The sequence below is a fragment of the Pan troglodytes genome, chromosome 8 (genome assembly GCF_028858775.2).
Source record: "Pan troglodytes isolate AG18354 chromosome 8, NHGRI_mPanTro3-v2.0_pri, whole genome shotgun sequence".
In the NCBI taxonomy this organism is placed as follows: domain Eukaryota; kingdom Metazoa; phylum Chordata; class Mammalia; order Primates; family Hominidae; genus Pan; species Pan troglodytes.
This window is the reverse complement of record NC_072406.2, coordinates 102,277,520-102,297,350: the sequence shown is the minus strand read 5'-3', so window position 1 is coordinate 102,297,350 and position 19,831 is coordinate 102,277,520. Positions and strand designations below refer to the sequence as shown.

General features: G+C 38.4%; 2 long non-coding RNA genes across 2 annotated transcripts in view; one reads left to right on the top strand and one right to left on the bottom strand.

Moving 5' to 3' along the window:
• Positions 1-11,777, bottom strand: part of LOC107966795 (uncharacterized) — a 41,749-nt gene extending 29,972 nt beyond the window's left edge. Inside the window, exon 1 of the long non-coding RNA XR_001706748.3 lies at positions 11,705-11,777. This is a non-coding gene — a long non-coding RNA (uncharacterized LOC107966795). The remainder of the gene's footprint in view (positions 1-11,704) is intronic.
• Positions 193-19,008, top strand: LOC107966794 (uncharacterized). The gene is made up of 3 exons (XR_001706747.2): positions 193-297; positions 1,907-1,962; positions 18,821-19,008. It is a non-coding gene; the product is annotated as an uncharacterized LOC107966794 (long non-coding RNA).
• Positions 19,009-19,831: the final 823 nt, after the last annotated feature.

Genomic DNA, 19,831 nt, shown 5'->3' with positions numbered 1-19,831 from the left:
AGAAAAAACAGACTGGGTATATGGGCACAGAGCTTCTCTCTAGGACAGGGAATAATCTACCAGTCTATTCTAGACATTAAGTTACCTTGCCTGGGTATCAGTGTGCCTTTAAGCGAATATCGAACCGTATAACTTCCAGGGAACCTTTGAGCTTCAACAGTCTATGATTCTAAGTTGACGTCACCATTTCTGGACTATTTTAGTTCCATGGGATATGGTAACACTTCTAAGCACTTGCCTATCAGCCTAAAGCTTGAGTCCTTCAGAGCCAGAGAAAGAAGAGTTTTCACTCTTTGGGTAATGCTTTTGAAAACTTTTAGCCAAAGATTTAAATCAGACTTGTCATAGAGTGACTCTGGGGTCAGAAAAATCTAGTTTACTCTCATGGATGTAAACTGAAATCATGAGGGTATTTTCAGCAAGCCTATCTCTCCAAAATTATCAAGTCACACATTCTAATTAGGATAACATGGTTTTGTTTTGTTTTTGTATTTATTTCCAGAATCAGCTGCCTTATATCTGAATGGCTTAAGAATAAATACAAATTAAAAATAAGAAGCTTAATTCTCCCAGTTGAAAATAAGGAAATAGAGTTCTTCCACTTTCCTTTTTTTTAATTTTCTTCAGAAAACATGTAGTTGCAAGTTCCTTTGTCAGCTTTATGACCTGAAAGCCATCCCTTTGAAATCAAAGGAAATAGAACCCCTAACTCCCAGTTTCTGTGAGAGTGTAGGGGCCTAACTTCAGTGGCCCCTTGCTCCAAGTATTAAAACTACCTCTGGCAATAAAGATAAAGGAATTTGTTTTTCCTCTAAAGAAAGCCAATTAGCTACCACAGATGGTCACCCCAATTACCAGGTGAATTTAAGATGAACTATGTGTGACAAATGGTGCTCTCAAGTTCTTTTACTTGAGAACACAGTATTGGTTATTGTGAAAGCATGTCTGTAATGGGTTGTATCTGTTTGGCTCTTTTTTTTTTTTTTTTTTTTTTTGAGATGGAGTCTCACTTTGTCACCAGGTTGGAATGCAGTGGCATGATATCGGCTCACTCCAACCTCTGTCTCCTGGGTTCAAGCGATTCTTCTGCCTCAGCCTCCCGAGTAGCTGGGACTACGGGTGCATGCCACCACGCCCAGCTAATTTTTTGTGTTTTTAGTAGAGACAGGGTTTCACCATGTTGGCCAGGATGGTCTCGATCTCTTGACCTCATGATCCACATGCCTCGGCCTCCCAAAGTGCTATGATTACAGGTGTGAGCCACCGCGCCCAGCCCTATTTGGCTTTTTTTAAACGTGAGCTTTCATTCAGTCTGCCATCTCTGGATGAATTGCCCATGTTGCCAGATTACATTCTGGTCTTTTACTTATTAATAATAAAACTATTTACTTTTACTTTCTCTACTATTTTGTGGAGAGGTAGTGTGGGTTGGAAGAAGATTTTTTTTTAATTATATTTCCACAACAATGGGTATTCTAAATTGGTAGTTTTCAAACCTTTCTAGAAGTGTCTACCAGACTGCTGTAGGAGAGAAAGGCAGAAGAGGATTGCAACATGAGCGACCTCTGAATGTTGCATCTACCAGAAAGTATTCTTTTTGCTGTTTTATATATTGGTATTCTAGGAAATTTTTGCCTAAGATCAGGGTTCCTCTGATAAACAATAATGTTTCAAAACCAGTAACCTGTTTATACCATATGTTTTTATTCTCTATTTCCCTCCAATAATGTAAACTTTTTGAGAGCAGTTATTTTGTTTCTATATGCACTGTTAAGTTCCCCAAAACTTAGAAGAGTCCCTGGGACATAGTAGATGCATATTTACCTTGTGTTAAATTAATGAATGATGAAGGGTAGGCAGAACAAAGTGACTGAATAGAAGCCCACAGCAATCATCCCCCCAACAGGAACACCAAATTGAACAACTATGAAGAAAATCAACTTCATAAGAACCTATGATCAGGTGAGTGATCACAGTACCTGCTTTTAACATCATATTAAGGAAAGAGGCACTGAAGAGGGTAGAAAAGACAAGCTTGAAGCAGCAGTGGCCACTTAGCATGGTGAGAGAATCTGTGCATTTGGGGCAAGGAGAGTGCACTTATTGTGAGACTTCACATTGGAACTCAATGCTGCTCTGTCACAGTGGAAAGCAACATAGGGCAGAACTCAGTCGGCATTCACAAAGCATCTAGATGAGTCCCAGCCAGAGGGGAATTGCCCACCCCAGTGGTTGGAACTTGAGTTTCAGCAAGCTCACCACTGTGAACTAAAGTGCTTGGGGATACTAAATAAACTTGAAAAGCAATCTGTGCCACAAGGACTGCAGTCCCTGGGCAAGCATCAGTGCTGTGCTAAGCTCGAAGCCAGCACACCTGGACTTGGAATGTGAGTGGCCTAGTGAGACACCAGCCAGGGCAGCCAAGGGACGGCTTGCACCACCCCTCCACCACCCACAGATAGTGAAGCTCACAGCTCCAGGAGAGACTCCTTCTTTCTCCTGTACTCCTTCAAGAGAGGAGAAGGGAGAGTAAAGAGCCCTTTGCCTTAAAACTTAGATATCAGCTTAGCTCCAGTACAATAGGGCATCTAGTAGAGTTCCGAAGCCCCCATTCCAGGCTCTATTTCCAAGGCAACATTCCTAGACACACTCTGGCCCAGAAGAAAACCTGCTGTCTTGAAGGGAAGAACCTACTCCTGGAAGGATTCATCACCTATTGACTAAACAGTCCTTGGGCACTGAATCATCAGAAGCTGTAGCCAGGCAGTATTTGCCACAGGCCTTGGGTGAGATTCTAAGACATGCTGGCTTCAGGTGTGACCCAGCACATTCCCAGCTGTGGTGGCTGTGGGGAGAGACTCCTTCTGCTTGAAGAAAAAGGAGAAGGAAGGGTAAAGGGGACTTTGTCTTGAAGTTCAGGCCCCAGCTTGGTCTCAGCGGATTAGAGCACCAAGCAGGCTCCTGAAGCCCCTAATCCCAGGCCTTAGTTCCTGAATGGCATTTCTGGATCTGCCCTGGACCAGAAGGAAGCCTACTGCCCTGAAGGAATAGTCCCAGGCCTGAAGCATTTACCACAGCCTGACGGAAGAGCTCTTGGGCCATGAGTGAACATCAGCAGTAGCCAGGCAGTACTTGCTGCGGGCCTGGGGTGATGGTTGCCATGGAGAGAAAATCCTCTGCTTGAGGAAAGGAGGGGGAAGAGTGAGAAGGACTTTCTGTCTTGGCTAGGATGCCAGCTCAGCCACAGTAAAATAGAGCACAAGGTAGACTTCCTAAGGTTCTCGACTCCAGGCCCAGCCTCCCAGAAGGCATCTCTGGACCAACCTGTGGCTGAACTCACCACCCTGAAGGGAAGGACATAAGCCTGGATGGATTTGCCACCTGCTAATTATAGAGAACATGGGCCTTCAATGAATATAGGTAGTAGTCATCAGTGGTCACTGTGAGCCTTGGGCAAGACCAAATTCTGGCTGCAGGTCTGACCCAGCATGGTCCCAGTGGAGTTGATCACAAGAGTGCCTGTGTCATCCTTCTTCCAACTTCAGGCAGCTCAGTACAGAGAGAAAGATTCCATTTGCTTGGGAAAAAGTAAAGGAAGATAACAAGAGTCTCTTCCCGGTGAGCCAGGGAATTCTCCTGGATCTTACCCAAGACCACCAAGATATACCTCTATGAGTCTTCCAGAGCCACAGAATTACTGGGCTTAGGATGCCCCCTAACACAGAGATGGCTATAGTGACCAAAGACTTAGATTACAACAACCAAATTTCTTCGAATGTATGGAAAGCCTTCCCAAGAAGAACAAGCACGAACAAGCACAGACTGCAAAGACTACAATAAATATCTAGCTCTTTAATGCCCAGACACTAATGAACATTCATAAGCTCAAGACTATTAAGGAAAACATGACCTCACAAAACAAACTAAATGAGGCATTAGTGACCAATCCTGGAGAGACAGAGATATGTGACCTTTCAGATAGAGAATTAAAAAGAGCTGTTTTGAGAAAACTCAATGAAATTCAAGATAGCGCAGAAAACAAATTCAAACTTCTATCAGATATATTTAACAAAGATATTGAAATTTTTTTAAATCAAGCAGAAATTCTAGAGCTGAAAAATGCAATTGACATACTGAAGAATGCACCAGACTCTCTTTACAGTACAGTTGATCAAGCAGAAGAAATAGTTAATGAGCTTGAAGACAGGCTATTTGAAAATTCAGTCAGAGGAGACAAAAGAATAAGAAAGAATAAAGCACATCCACGAGATGTAGAAAATAGCCCCAAAATGGCAAATCTAAGAGTTATTGGCTTTAAAGAGGAGGTAGAGAGAGAGAAAGATTGGGATGGAAAGTTTATTTAAATGGATAAGAACAGAGAATTTTCCAAACCTACAGAAAGATATCAATATCCAAGTATAAGAAGGTAATAAAATGCCAAGCAGATTTAACCCAAATAAGACTATCTCAAGACATTTAATAATCCTTGACCCAAATGTCAAGGATAAAGAAAAGGTCTTAAAAACAGCAAGAGAAAATAAGCAAATAACATACAATGGAGCTCCAATACATCTGGCAGCAGAATTTTTAGTGGAAACCTCACAGGCCAGGAGAGAGTGGCATGACATATTTAAAGTGCTGGGGGTGGAAGGGGGAACAACTTTCATCCTAGAAAAGTATATAAGTGAAAATATACTTCAAACATGAAGGAGAAATAAAGACTTTCCCAGGGAAACAAAAGCTGAGGCATTTCATCAACACCAGATCTGTCCTACAAGAAATGCTAAAGGGAGTTCTTCAATCTGAAATAAAAAGACATTAATGAGCAATAGAAAATCATCTGAAGGTACAAAATTCACTAAGTACACAGAAAAGCACAGAATATTTTAACAGTGTTGCTGGGGTGTGTATACAACTTATATCATGAGTAGAGAAAGAATAAAAGATGGACCTATCAAAAATAATAACTACATTATTTTTCAAGACATAGTATAAAGACAAAAATAGAAACAACAAAGAATTGAAAAGTGGGGTGAAGAAGGTAGGGTTTTCATTAGCTTTTGCTTGTTTATTAGTTTGTGTATTCAGTGTTGTGTTGTCATCAGATTAAAATAACAGACTATATGATATTATTTGTAAGCCTCATAGTAATCTCAAATCAAGAAACATACAAGAGTTACACAAAAAAATAAAAAGGAAGAAATTAAAACATACCAGCAAAGAAAATCACCTTCATAAACGGAAGACAGGAAGGAAGGAAACAAGAGAAGACCACAAAAAACTAAAAAAAGAAAAACAAAATGTCGGAAGTAGGTCCTCATTTATCATAACGTTGGATATAGATGGACTGACTCTCCAATAAAAATTCATAGTGTGGCTGAATGAAAAATAAAAAAGACCCAACAATTTATTGCCTGTAAGAAACACATTTCACCTATAAAGACACACATAGACTGAAAATAAAGAAGTGGAAAAAGACATTCTATGCTAATGGAAACCCAAAAAAGAGCAGGAGTAGCTACACTTACATTAGACAAAATAGATGTCAAGACAAAAACTATAAAAGGAGACAAAAAGTCAGAATATAATGATAACTGGGCCAATTCAACAAAAGGATATGATAATTGTAAACATATATAAATTATAAAAATTATAAACTCTAATAATATTTGCTTTATATATCTGAGTGCACCCAACACTGGAACATCCAGATATATAAAGCAAATATTATTAGAATTAAAGAGAGAGATAATCTCTAATAGAATAATAGCTACAGACTTCAACACCCCACTTTCAGCTTTAGACCAATCATCCAGAGAGAAAATCAACAAAGAAACATTGGGCTTAATCTGTGCTATAGACCAAATGGACCTAATAGATATTTACAGAACATTTCATCCAATAGCTTCACAATACACATTCTTCTCCTCAGCACATGGATCATTGTCAAGGATAGACCATATTTTAAGCCACAAAACAAGACATGACAAAAAATAGAAATAGTATCAAGTATCTTCTCTGACCACAGTGGAATCAAATTAGAAATCAATAACAAGAGGAATTTTGGAAAGTATACAAACACATGAACATTAAATAACATGCTCCTGAATGACCAGTTAGTCATTGAAAAAAATAAGAAGGAAATCTAAAAATTTTTAGAAATGAAGAAATACGGAAACATAACTATACCAAAACCTATGGGATACGGTGAAGGCCGTATTAAGATGAAAGTTTATAACAATAAGCACCTACACCAAAAAGGTAGGAAAAATTTAAAATAAGTTAACTATACATTTTAAAGAACTAAAAAAGCAAGTGCAAATCAAACCCAAAATTAAGTAGAAGTAAAGAAATAACAAAACTCAGAGCTGAAATAAATGAAATTTAAACAAAAACAATAAAAAGATCAACAAAACAAAAAAAGCATTATTTTTGAAGAGACAAACAAACTTTACAAAACTTTAGCCAAACTAAGAAAAAAAGAAAGAAGATCCAAATAAATAAAATCAAAGATGAAAAAATAGACATTACAACAGATACCACAGAAATTCAAAAGATCATTAGAGACTACTATGAGCAACTATAGGCCAATACATTGGAAACCTAGAGGAAATGAATAAACTCCCAGACACATATGAAGAAATCCAAAACCTAAACAGACTGAAAACAATAATGTTGAAACCATAATAAAAGCCCTCCCAGCAAGGCGGAGGTTGCAGTGAAACAAGATCATGCCACTGCACTCCAGCTTGGCGACAGAGCAAAGACTCCATCTCAAAAAAAAAAAAAAAAGTCTCCCTGCAAAAAAGCTCAGGACCTGATGGCATCACTACTGTATTCTACCAAATATTTAAAGAAGTAATACCAATCCTAGGGAAACCATTTCAAAAAATAAAAAAGAAATACTTCAAAACTCATTCTGAGACCAGCATTATGCTGATACCAAAACCAAAGACACGTCAAAAAAAGAAAACTACCAGCCAATAACTCTGATGAATATTGATGCAAAAATCCCCAACAAAATACTAGCAACTGTAATTAAACAAAACATTAAAAAGGTCATTCATTATGACTAAATGGGATTTATCCCAAGGATGCAAGAATGGTTCAACATACACAAATCAATCAATGTGATGCATCATATCAGCAGAATGAAGGACAAAAACCATATGAGCATGTCAATTAATGCTGAAAAATGGGCCAGGCACAGTGGCTCATGCCTATAATCCCAGCACTTTGGGAAGCCAAGGTGGGTGGATCACTTGAACTCAGGAGTTTGAGACCAACCTGGCCGACATGGTGAAACCCCATCTCTACTAAAAATACAAAAAAAAAAAATTAGCTGGGTATGGTGGAAGGTGCTGGAGGGTGCCTGTAATCCCAGCTACTCTGGAGGCTGAGGCAGAAAAATCACTTGAACCTGGGTGGTGGAGGTTGCAGTGAGCCGAGATCATTCTACTGTGCTCCAACCTGGGGGACAAGGTGAGACTCTGTCTCAAAAAAAAAAAAAAATCCTGAAAAAGCATTTGATAAAATTTAACATGCCTTCATGATAAAAAACCCTCAAAAACCTGGGAATGGGTCAGACATGGTGGCTTACACCTGTAATCCCAGCACTTTGAGAGGCTGAGGTGGGCCGATCACCTGAGGTCAGGAGTTCGAGATCAGCCTGGCCACATGGTGAAACTCTCGTTTCTACTAAAAATACAAAAATTAGACAGGCATGGTGGTGCACACCTGTAATCCCAGCAACTTGGGAGGCCGAGATAGGAGAATCGCTTCCACCCAGAAGGCAGAGGTTGCAGTGAGCAGAGCTCGCACCAGCTGCACTCCAGCCTGAATGACAAGAGCAAAACTCTGTCTTAAAAAAAAAAAAAAAAAGAAGAAGAAGAAGAAAAGAAAACCTGGGTATAGAAGGAACCTACCTCAGCATAATAAAAAAGACACACAGCTGGTATCACACTGAAGGGGGAAAAACTGAAAGCCTTTCCTCTAAGATCCGGAACAAGACAAGAATACTTACTTTCACCACTGTTATTCAACACAGTACTAGAAGTCCTAGTTAGAACAATCAGACAAGAGAAAGAAATAAAGAGCATCCAAACTAGAAAGGAAAAAGTCAAATTATCTTTGCCTGCAAATGATATAATCTTATATTTGGAAAAGCCTAAAGACCATCAAAAAACTATTAGAACTGATAAACAAATTCAGTAAAGTTGCAGGATGAAAAATCAACACTAAAAATAAGTTAACATTTCTATATGCCAACAGTGAACAATCTGAAAAAAAAAAAAAGAAAGTCTATTTACAATAGCTACAAATGAAATAAAACATTTAGGAATTAACCAAAGAAGTTAACAATCTTTACAATGAAAACTATAAGACACTGATGCAAGAAATTAAAGAGGACACAAAAAAGTTGAGTTATTCTATGTTCACGGATTGGAAGAATCAATATTGTTAAAATGCCCATACTACCCAAAGGAATCTACAGATTCAGTGCAATCACTATCAAAATAACAATGGCATTCCTCATAGAAATAGAAAAAATAACCCTAAAATTTATACAGAGCCACAAAATACCTAGAATGGCCAAAGCCATCCTGAGCAAAAAGAACAAAACTGGAGGGATCACATTACTTAATTTCAAATTATACTACAAAGCTAGAGTAAACAAAACAGCATAGTACTGGCATAAAAACACACAGACCAATGGAACAGGATACAGAACACAAAAATAAATCCACACATCTACAGTGAGCTCATTTTTGACAAAGTTGCCATGAATATGTATTGTGGAAAGGACAGTCTCTGCAGTTAATGATGCTGGGAAAACTGGGTATCCATATGCAAAAGAATGAAACTTGACCCCCATCTCTCACTATATGCAAAAATCAAATCAAAATGGATTAAAGACTTAAATATAGGACCTCAAACTACAAAACTACTAAAAAAAATTTGAGGAGAGTCTCTAGGACATTGGTCTTGGCAAAGATTTCTTGAGTAATACCCCACAAAGCAAAATGGACAAATGGGATCACATCAAGTTAAGAAGCTTCTTCACAGTAAAGGAAACAATCAACAAAGTGAAGTGACAATCTGTAGAATGGGAGAATATATTTGCAAAGCATCCATCTGAAAAAGGATTAATAATCAGAATATATAAGGATTTCAAACAACCCTATAGGAAAAACTCTATAGGAAAAATAATCTTATTTAAAAATGGACTAAAGATCTCAATAGACATTTTTAAACAAGACATGTAAATGGCAAACAGGTATATGAAAAGGTAATCAACATCATTGATCATCAGAAAAATGCAAATCAAAAACTACAATGAGATATCCCCTCACTCCAGTTAAAATGGCTTTTACCCAAAAGTCAAGCAATAACAAATGCTGGTGAGGATTTGGAGAAAAAGGAACCCTTGTACACTGTTGATGACAATTTAAGTTAGTACAACTACTATGGAGAACAGTTTGGAGTTTCCTCAAAAAACTATAGGTAAAGCTATCATATGATCCAGCAATCTCACTGTTTGGGAATACCCCAAAGAAAAGAAACCAGTATATCAAAGAGATATCTGTACTCCCATGTTTATTGCAGCATTATTCACAAAGATTTGGAAGCAACCTAAGTATCCATCAACAGATGAATGGATAAGGAAAATACGGTACTTTACTATTCAGCCATAAAAAAAAAAAGATCCTGTCATTTACAACAACATGGATGGAACCAGAGGTCATTAGGTTAAGTGAAATAAGCCAGGCATAGAATGATAAAATTCACATGTTCTCACTTATTTGTAGGAGTCAGAAAATAATTAAAATAACTGAACTCATAAAGAGTAGAAGGATGGTTACCAGGGACTAGGAAGAGTAGTGAGGGGGTAGGTGGAGTGGGGATGGTTAGTGGGTACAATAATGTAGTTAGATACAATGAATAAGATCTAGTATTTGCTAGCTAGCACAACAGGGCAACAGGATGACTATAGTAAAAAATAATTTATTTTCATATTTTTAAATAACTAAAAGAATATAACTGGATTCTTTGTAACACAAAGAAAGGATAAAGGCTCGAGGTATGGATATCCCATTTACCCTGATGTGATTCTACCTGTATCAAAATATCTCATCTACCTCATAAACATATACATCTTCTATGTACCCACAAAAATTAAAAATTAAAAATGAGAAAAAGAAGAGGGTCATTCTCTCAAATAAGAGAAATGGATTACATAGAAAAAAAGAGAAATGGCCTAAGTAATAGGGTTGTCGGATTTAGCAATAATTGGGACATTCTTGCAAAGAAATAAAGAGAGAAAGAGGAAAGAAAGAAAGAAGAAAAGAAGGAAGGAAGGAAAAAAAGAGAAGAGAGAGGGAGGGAAGGAGGGAGGGAGGGAAGGAGGGAGGGAGGAAGGGAGGGAGGGAGAGAGAGAGAGAAAGAAGAAAGAAAGAAAGAAAGAAAGAGAGAGAGAGAGAGAAAGAAAAGAAAGAAAGAGAGAAAAAAATACTTCTTTATATAACTGAAATTCAAATTTAAAAAAAAAATTAATGAATGACCCTGTGACAGACCCTGAACTCCAGACCCTGAACACGAGACCCTGAATTCCAATGTCCTTTTCCAAGGCACAGGCACTCAAGTGGACCCAAAGAAATGGCTTGTTCATATCATGACCTTTTTGTTCATATCTCCAGCTTTAATATATCCAAATTAAGAAAAAAAACAAATGAATATTGATAATGTATGGTATGTGTCAGAAGAGAAGTAGAGAATGGACACATGAGTTCATAGGAGAATTGTCTTGGACATGCATAAGTTTCACCCATGTCTGTGGCCTCCTGGAGCTCTCTGTGGCCCCAAAAATATGTAAAACAGGGATATAGGGTACAGTAATACCAATTCAGGAACACATAAGTAAGGACTACTGTGTAGTGGTTAAAAGCACAACCTTCTGGATAAGACAGTCTTTATGTAAACCCTATGTGTAATTAACTAGCTGCATCTCCCTGTATAAGAATCTTAATCTCCGGGCCAGGCATGGTGGCTCACACCTTTAATCCCAGCACTCTGGGAGGCCGAGGCGGGTAGATCCTGAGGTCAGAAGTTCGAGACCAGCCTAGCCAGCATGGTGAAGCCCCGTCTCTACTGAAAATACAAAAAATTAGCCAGGCATGGTGGCACGCATTTATAGTAGTCCCAGCTACTCAGGAGGCTGAGGCAGGAGAATTGCTTGAACCTGGCTGGTGGAGATTACAGTAAGTGGAGACTGCGCCACTGTACACCAGCCTGGGCGACAGAGTGAGACTCCATCTCAAAAAAAGAAAAAAAAAAGAATCTTAATCTCACTGTGACCTAACAATTTTATCTGTAAATAGGGATATTTTATTGCTTATATTATTTAAGTCTAATACCATCCTTACACCTGAGCAAGAGGGATCCTGGCCTAGAGCTCCATGTTTTAAATGACCCTACAGGTCACAAACATAAAATATATCCATTTTTAATAGAATACATAGACACCTCTCTTACAGGGATATCCTGTGCTAAGCCTGGGCAGGGCCTGATCCATAATCCTAAACATCTTAGGTTACATGATTAAAACTGGTCATGCCCCAAGAAAACTGCCCATATTCTATGCTTTTGAAATAAAAAAGATCAAAAAAACTTATCCAAAGTGCCTAAAACAGTGCTTGACACTTACTAGCTATTATTTTCAATGTCCTTGAATCCAGAAGTTCTCTCTCCACTGTATTCAGTCTTCATCTCTGAGAGACCTGTTGGAAAATTCAATTTCCAAATATGCACATCTAAGAACTAGGCCTTGAACTCCAGTGACATTTTCCAAGGCGATAGGCAATTCTATGCCCAAGGACTATTCTCCACTTCTGAAGCTACCATGTACTGAACATATTAATTTATAATTTACTCTCACTAGTTCCAAAAAGATTTAAAGGTGGCTTATGGCCATGTAAAGTTGAACAAGATGACATAAATTGCAAGAAAGAAAAAATAATAACCAATATGTATAGGGTAGTTACTCTGTGACAGGCACAATGCCAGATACTTTATAACATTATCTCAATTAAGCCTCCCAGCAATATATTTCAGATGAGAAAAGTGGAGCACAAAGAGGCTCCACCTTTTGCCCAAGGTCACATAGCTTGTAAATACCAGAACCAGGATTGGCTTTATTGCATTGAAAGTAATGTGTTCTTCTAATGAAATTTTCTAATTTGGTTATCTTTATAGTCTTACTTCCTAATAAATCTTCTTCTTTTTTTCTTGAGGTTAGCAAATGTATCATGACTGAATTAAGAAATAAATCAACATTTTACTTCTTTCACTAACATGAAGGTCCATGGGATTTCTGTACTTTAAAGATTGTTCATGATATTTAGTAGTTTCTACATGATCAATGATAAAGTGCCTCAAAAATTTTGAGGAAGAAATCAATTCCATTTTAACAAAATTTAAATTGTATAAACTGTCTTTAAGTTCTGAAAAACCTTTAACTTGCTTTCTTAACATTAAGAACAACTCAGAAGTATATATACTCAAAGTGTTTATATAACGTAAATCATATTCTTACTTTCCGTTTTCCTGAAAGTTGATAGTTTTGCTGATATTCACAGTCTCAAAAAATGATGAATTTGCAGATCATGTTTTTCCCCATGACAAAACCTAATTCATCCACAATGCTGAAGAAAGAAAGTCATTAACCTAAAGTCAGAAGGATAAAATACAAAGTCAAAAAGGTTAAAAACACAAATAAACCATCCTTCTTTTTATCAAAGTACCAGACCGTTCCATCAGAGATGTTTGAAGTCCTCAAGTGCTGTCCTGGCTGTCAGAAAAAAAAATGACATAATTTTTCCAAATCCCAGTCTCCTGGAGTTAAATCGTCACTTCATCCATAAATACCGCTGATCTCTAAAAAGCTCCAAACCCCTCCTTATCTCAACATGGTCTGAGAAAATTGTGCATTTTAAAAGAGGAAAGTGGGTAGAGGAAAGAGAAACACCAATAGTCCATTTCTCTCATTCTTCTACCAAAATCTCAGGACAGAAAATGCCAATTAGTCAGGTTTTCTATTTCTTTTTCTCTCTTTTCTTTTCTTTGTTGTCGTTGTTTTTCTGTTTAGTTTTTTTGTTTTGTTTTGTTTTTGTTTTTTGAGATGGAGTTTCTCTCTTGTGCCCAGGCTGGAATGCAATGGCGCCATCTCAGCTCACTGCAACCTCCGCCTCCCGGGTTCAAGCGATTCTCCTGCCTCAGCCTCCTGAGTAGCTGGGATTACAGGCATGAGCCACCACACCCGGCTAATTTTTGTATTTTTAGTGGGGATGGGGTTTCGCCATTTTGGCCAGGCTGGTCTCAAACTCCTGACCTCAGGTGATCGACCCACCTCGGCCTCCCAAAGTGCTGGGATTACAGGCATGAGCCACCCTGCCGGTCAGGTTTTCTAGTTCTAAAGATAAAGATGGCTGCCGATAGATGCAATAGGTTGCGATTAAGATGTGTTGAGCCCTTCCTGACAAAGCACTTGGTTAGAGAAAAGGTGGAAGAATTTTGATCCATCTCAGGAAATCAGCAAATTGATTTGATTGACCTCCAAGGCACACTTTGTGACTGCTGTGTACACCATCCATGGTGAGTTCCACACTGCCCCACTGGATCTTTCCATCAGAGAAGGCCTAATTTCCCTTGTGCATCACCACCAACGTTGTATGAGAAATAGAGGTTCACTCCTCACTGTCTTAATTACTCAGTGACTGTTCAAAGAAAACCCAGTGATGATTAGTTCAATTGCTTTAAACTTGATTAGAAAGACGAAGTTTATTAACAGTGAAACTTAAAGCGTTTATGGTCATAACATGTTGACCAGTTAAAATCTGCATTTACTCTGTATACTCAAAGAGGACTTTTACCAATCAAGATATACTCAACATCTATACCTAATCATATGCCATTAGGGGTCTCATTTAACCTTTCCTCAAAGTGTGATAATTTCAACAATTTGATGGAAATATTCCCCTGTAGACACTTAGGATCTTCTGCCTTATTCTAAATCTTAAACCAGGCATTTGTGTACACAATAGCATCCTGATTGGGAAAAAGTAAGGTGTGTATCAATCTTTATGTTTCTGTTTAATGGCAATGGCTTACATTCCCAGATGTCGTTGTGTTGAAGAAGCAAGTTCTTCAGATGGGAAGTGGTTTGTATTGTTTTTCGGGATCTTTGAAAGCTAATTTCACTTGTGCCAGACTCAATCTGCAGCTAGAGCCCTGTCATTTCATTTCCCTGCCCTGCTGAGGTATTGTGAGGAGGGGCTATAAGTGAGTCGTATGAAAGTCCTTTGATGCTAGGGCTGGAGAAGATATAGATTCCAACTATGCTGCTACTTATTCTCAGCCCTAGTTACCCCATTAGTAAGTGAGGGAGATAAACTGTATAATAATGGTTAGCATTCACTAAATGCTATGTGTCATGCTCAGATCTAAATCTTTATTGATATTGCCTCAGTTAAGCCTTATAGACAACTCTATTAGGCCAGTTTTATTATAAACTTGTTCTATGATAAGGACAACAAAGCACATAGAAATTCAACAACTCACCCTAGGTCACACAGCCAGTTAGTGAGAGAACTAGGATTAGAACCCAGATGATCTGATTCCACAGGTGGGCTTTTGAACTCTACATTCTATGTCTGTAGTGGTTTATTTCTAGCCCAGTCAACCTGGAAGTCTAAAAAATACACTATACTGCATTTTTGAATCTTGAAATGATGGTTTTTTGTTGTTGTTGTTGTTGTTTTTGTTTTTGTTTTTTTCCATCTTCTAGCATCACCAGGTAGGTATTGTTGGCTGGCTGACGCTAGTCCTCACTCTGTCCTACTGACTTCTCCCCTTTGGTCCAGGCCTGCTCACTAACTACATCTGTGGTCGAGATTTCTAGCGTCAGATAATCTGTGAGCATGCAATCATTAAACCCCAGCAGCATCTCAGGGTATCATTTTAAGAAATATATTTGCAACCAGGAAATTGCTATATTCCAAACAGCTGAACACCTTTCAGAGACATTTTATTTGAAGAGTAAGTTTCTTGCCCTACATCTGAAAAATCCACTAACGCCCAACTTTTTTCCTTACAGTTCAAATATTTGGAACTGCTTTTGCATCCTAAATTGCCTCTTACCCTAAGGCAAAAGCAAGATTAGTCAAAGAGCTAATTATGCAGATTTCTCTATTAGATTCTTCAGCTTAACAGATTCTGAAAACACTTGCCTATCTACTGTAGAGAAAACATTGATTTCCGTGGTTAGGCACCCACTGGGCAGAGATTTCAGATCAGCCCCACTGTGTTACACATGGAATTGAATAATAATGCTGGCTGGAGTGGCCATCATAAAGTTCTAATCTAAAGCTGTCTGCTGCTGTTTTATTATAGCCTTACAGCTATTTCCCCCACTACCCACTGGCCCACCAGCAGTACCAGAGTTTCCAGTAATAGAACAGAATACTCACTGGATTATTTGGCTTCTCTCTACTTGCTGGTGGAAAGATGGGCTGTTAAAACATTTGTGTGGGTTGAAAAGCTTTTATACATAATTGTAAAGCAGCAACAACCCTGGGGTCTGTTTCTTTCCAATGCTGAGAAATAGATTTTACAATCTCAGTATGTCTTAGAGTTAATGGATGCAGATTCAAAAGACCCCTCTGTACTCAAAATCTAAGCTGTAAGAATAAAAGAGTAACATTTGAAAAAGAGGAAAAAAAGTAAGACCAACAGCATAGCCAAGGTCACTGTGAATGTACTTTTGACTTATCCACTGAATCACCACCTTCTATAACCAACTGGCTTAAGAATGTCTCGGTTACAGCCAGTAACCCAGTGGTATGATTTTGGCCAAATCACTCCACCACCTGACTTTTGTTTATTTATCAAGAATGACTTAATCTCAAAAACATCATTCATCTAAAAACAGAGTTTGGAATAACTACAGATCTGTGTTTGAATCCTGGCCTCAACATGTATTAGCCATGTGACTCCGATTAAATACAACCTCTCTAAGCCTCTGAGTTTGCACCTGTGAAATGGGCACTAAGTGTACTAATATACCAGCCTCACAGAGCGTTGTAAGAAATGAATAGATAATGCACATAAAGGATTCTCACAAGGGGAAATCTTGCCCATCCTTCTCAGGGGATACTCAGCAGTGTCTGAGGGCATTTTGGGTTTTCACAAAAGGAGGAGGATGCTACTGGCTTCTAGTGAATACAGGCGAGGGATGATGCTCATCATCCTACATGCATAGAACAACATTTTACAACAAAACGTCAATCTTGTAGAGATTGGAAATCCCTGGATGTAACATCTGGCTTACTGAAAGTATTGAGTAAACTGTGGTGAGGTGATGATGGTGGTTATGGTTGACCTTAGAGATCATCAAATTGAAAAGAATAAAATAATTTTGGAGTACATAAACATTCTATGAGGATACATTTTCCTTGTGGAATAGAAGATTTAGTTCCTCCTTCAGGGCTCTTCCTTGATCAGATCGAAAAGGCTCTGGGATCAGCATGAAGTCTATATCTTTACACCTAAGCCCTGCAGACTCCAGCCAAATATTTACGCCATATCCCAAATCCAAGTTCAGCCAAATAATGTGAGGCCCTGGAATTTTCCACTGTTCTATCAACCTAATCAGAAAGGGCTCCAAACTTAATTAATTTGCATTATAATTCTTCACTTTTCCAAATTAATAATCTACTGTAGGTCAACCATAAATCATTTACTCCAAAAAGTCCTATGTAGTAATTACTCCTTTCCAATCCAGTGCACTAAATTAGATTATAATTATTAGTCACACTTGCAGCTTTCATTTAGACTCCAACTCCAGCCAACACAAAACAAATGTTTGGAATGTTTATAAGCATTTCCTTTCTCTTTAACTTGACAGGCTTTTTTGCATTCAATAAAAATCATTATATAAACATTGGGTTTGCTTAATATCATGCAAATTATAAGAATGAACAATTTGGCAAACATCAGTCCACACAGTTCCACAGCCCCATAGACCTGGCAGGCCAGAAAAGGGTGATGTTATGTGAAGGGCAATAAGAGGTCCATTGGCACTAGATTGTCTTTCTGATGGGTCTGGAAGACAGTCTGAAGGTCTCGGTGTGTATTTGTGTTTTACTGTTATGTATGTCTGATCCACCTGGCTTTAATCTCTAGGAAGAAGCATAGCATAGTGATAAGAATGAACTTTGAAGCCAGGTTTCATGGGTTCATACACCAGCCTAATCAGCTCATCTACCAGCAAACTGGCCTTTAGAAGGTCCTTCTTTAAGATTCAATTTCCCATCTGAAAATTACATGTAATAACAATAATAAGTCACAGAGTTGCGGCGAGAGTGAAATAAAACAATGCCTGGGACCTAGTAAAAACTTTATAAATATTGGTCTCTACTATGTCATTAAAGCAAAGACTGTGTCTGTTCTGTTCCCCACTGTAGAGCTAGTCCTCAGTACAGCTCTGCTTGCAGAGATTATGAGCTCAATAAAAAGTTGTTGTTTGATTAAATGTAGGCTATTGACCAGCAGGGTAAACTTGGGTTACTTATTTGACCTCCCTGAACCTCAACATATTAATCTACATGGGGGGAGGGTTGTCACAAAAATTAAGTGAGCTCATGTTAGTGTTGATGCCTGACACAAAGCATTTGTTTAATAAATGTTGGTGGTCACGAAAATTACTATCATTATTAGCTGTGTGTGCCTTGAACAAATCTCTTCATTCTAAGTTTTGGTTTTCTTATCTGAAAAAAAATGACATTGATTCAATTTCTCAGGTGAAATTGGAGAATTGTTCCTGGGCAGTGATGATGGTTTGCCAGGAAGGTGTGATGAAGGGGGAGATGGACAAATGAGTGAGGGTGTTTACAAAGGAGCCATCATCGTGATGTGACATGAAGAGTAAAAATGGAACTGAGGCTCTTAATGGGTAAATGGATAAGGAAAAGGCTTGCAGAGTGATAGGAGTGGAGTCCTCCAGTTCCCTGCTGGAGTGGGAGTTCCAGAGTAAGGGAGGTGACGGGCTGGAGGTCAGAGTGGGATGCTTGAAAAGACTTTTGGCAGGGGTGCAGGTAGCTGCTGTCAATCCTTCCCCTACTCTTTTATGCACATTAGCATCCAAAAAATATTTACTGATGAATGAATATTTTCAGTCATTTTTCAGGAAGAGCTTGCTTAGAGTTCATGAGGAATATTTGAACTCTGAATGAAAATATTTCCCACAACATTTTTCTTGCTGTCTGGTTGATATGCAGAATTAGTGCTGCTTCTCTACCATTTATTCAATAAATATTAAAATATGTACTGGGCATCATTTTAAATTCTTGAGACATATAGAATAGAAATTTGATTTTATATGGTTTGACTTAATTTTCATGAATCAATCTCTGCCAGTGTGGCGCTTACATTCTAGTGGGGGAACAGATTGTAAAATCAAACATGACTTAGTTGTATTATATAAAAAGGATAAGGGCTATGGAAAAGGTAAAGTAGAGGAGGAGCAGGAGCATCCAAGGGTTCGATTTTAAGTAAGATGGTTGGGGTAAGCTTCATTGAGGTGACCTTTAAGTAGTAGTTAAAGGAAAACTCCAACTCTGTGCTCCCTTAGGGAACAAATTCCCTCTTGGCATTAATGTGGCTGAGCAGCCTATTGTTCAAGGCATCCTTCTAGATCTCAGCATTTGGATGGTCCAGATCATTACCATCTGTTCTCTTATGTCTAAACATGATTTTCTCTCTCCAGCAGGATAATAAAATCACCATCATGAAGAAGCCGTCTCATGAGAAAACCCACTATGTGAACTCCCAACACTGCTGAAGAGTCACCACCTCTAGTTTGTCAGATAAGCTCTTCAGATGGCCAGTTGTCCCCTTCAGGATCCTGGGATGGGACCATGTACGTCTAGCAATATAAAACTGGTACTGGCATTACCAGCAGGTGCCCTTCTGAAAACCACTGGAATGTCTCTGGCTCCTAAAATAAGATAATTAGGTAGTAGAGTGCCCTGGGATGTGGAAGCTTACCTTTCAGAACTAGACTTGGGTTCATTCTCACCTGACTGCCTCAGCCACCTAGGAAACATGACCCAGGTGACCATTATCTCAGAGGCTTCTGTCGGGCCTCTGCAGGAATAAATGCAGGCTATTCTCTAGGCAATCAATGAGAATAAGAGCCTCTATACCTTTATTGAAAGAGACATTAACAACTGCTACTGGTTTAGTGAAATGCAGGGTTCAAGGAAGGAGTCGAGGACCCAATTGAAGAAATAACAAGCAGTCGTGCCAGGAATACATCCCAAACCACAACCCTGTCTTGTACATGGACACTCAGACAGTTTGCTTGCTCTAGGAGGTAGCAGAACTTATCTGGCCACAGCCTAAGAAAGGAAGAAATTAAGTTTTAAAAAAGAAACTTTTCTCCATCCATGTAACGTAGCTTATTTGTAAATATCTAGAAGAAACAACTGTAAAAATACATGTCTTGGTCATTGCCACAGAAGAATAAGGTAGAGAACAAACATCTTTAATTTAATGAGGACACAACCCGTCTAGACAATCAAGCTCCTAAAGAATAAGAGGTCTAGTGGGTAACTAACACAAGTGTTTAAATAGCTTAAACTAGACCTTAATATTTACATAATGGCTTCAATCCTTTGCTTTCCAGCCACGCTGTGAATGTTTTTGAATTGGGGAAATTCTTCATTCACTCAACTCAGTATTCTTCTTAAACAAACCTAAAATGAAATCACTTAAA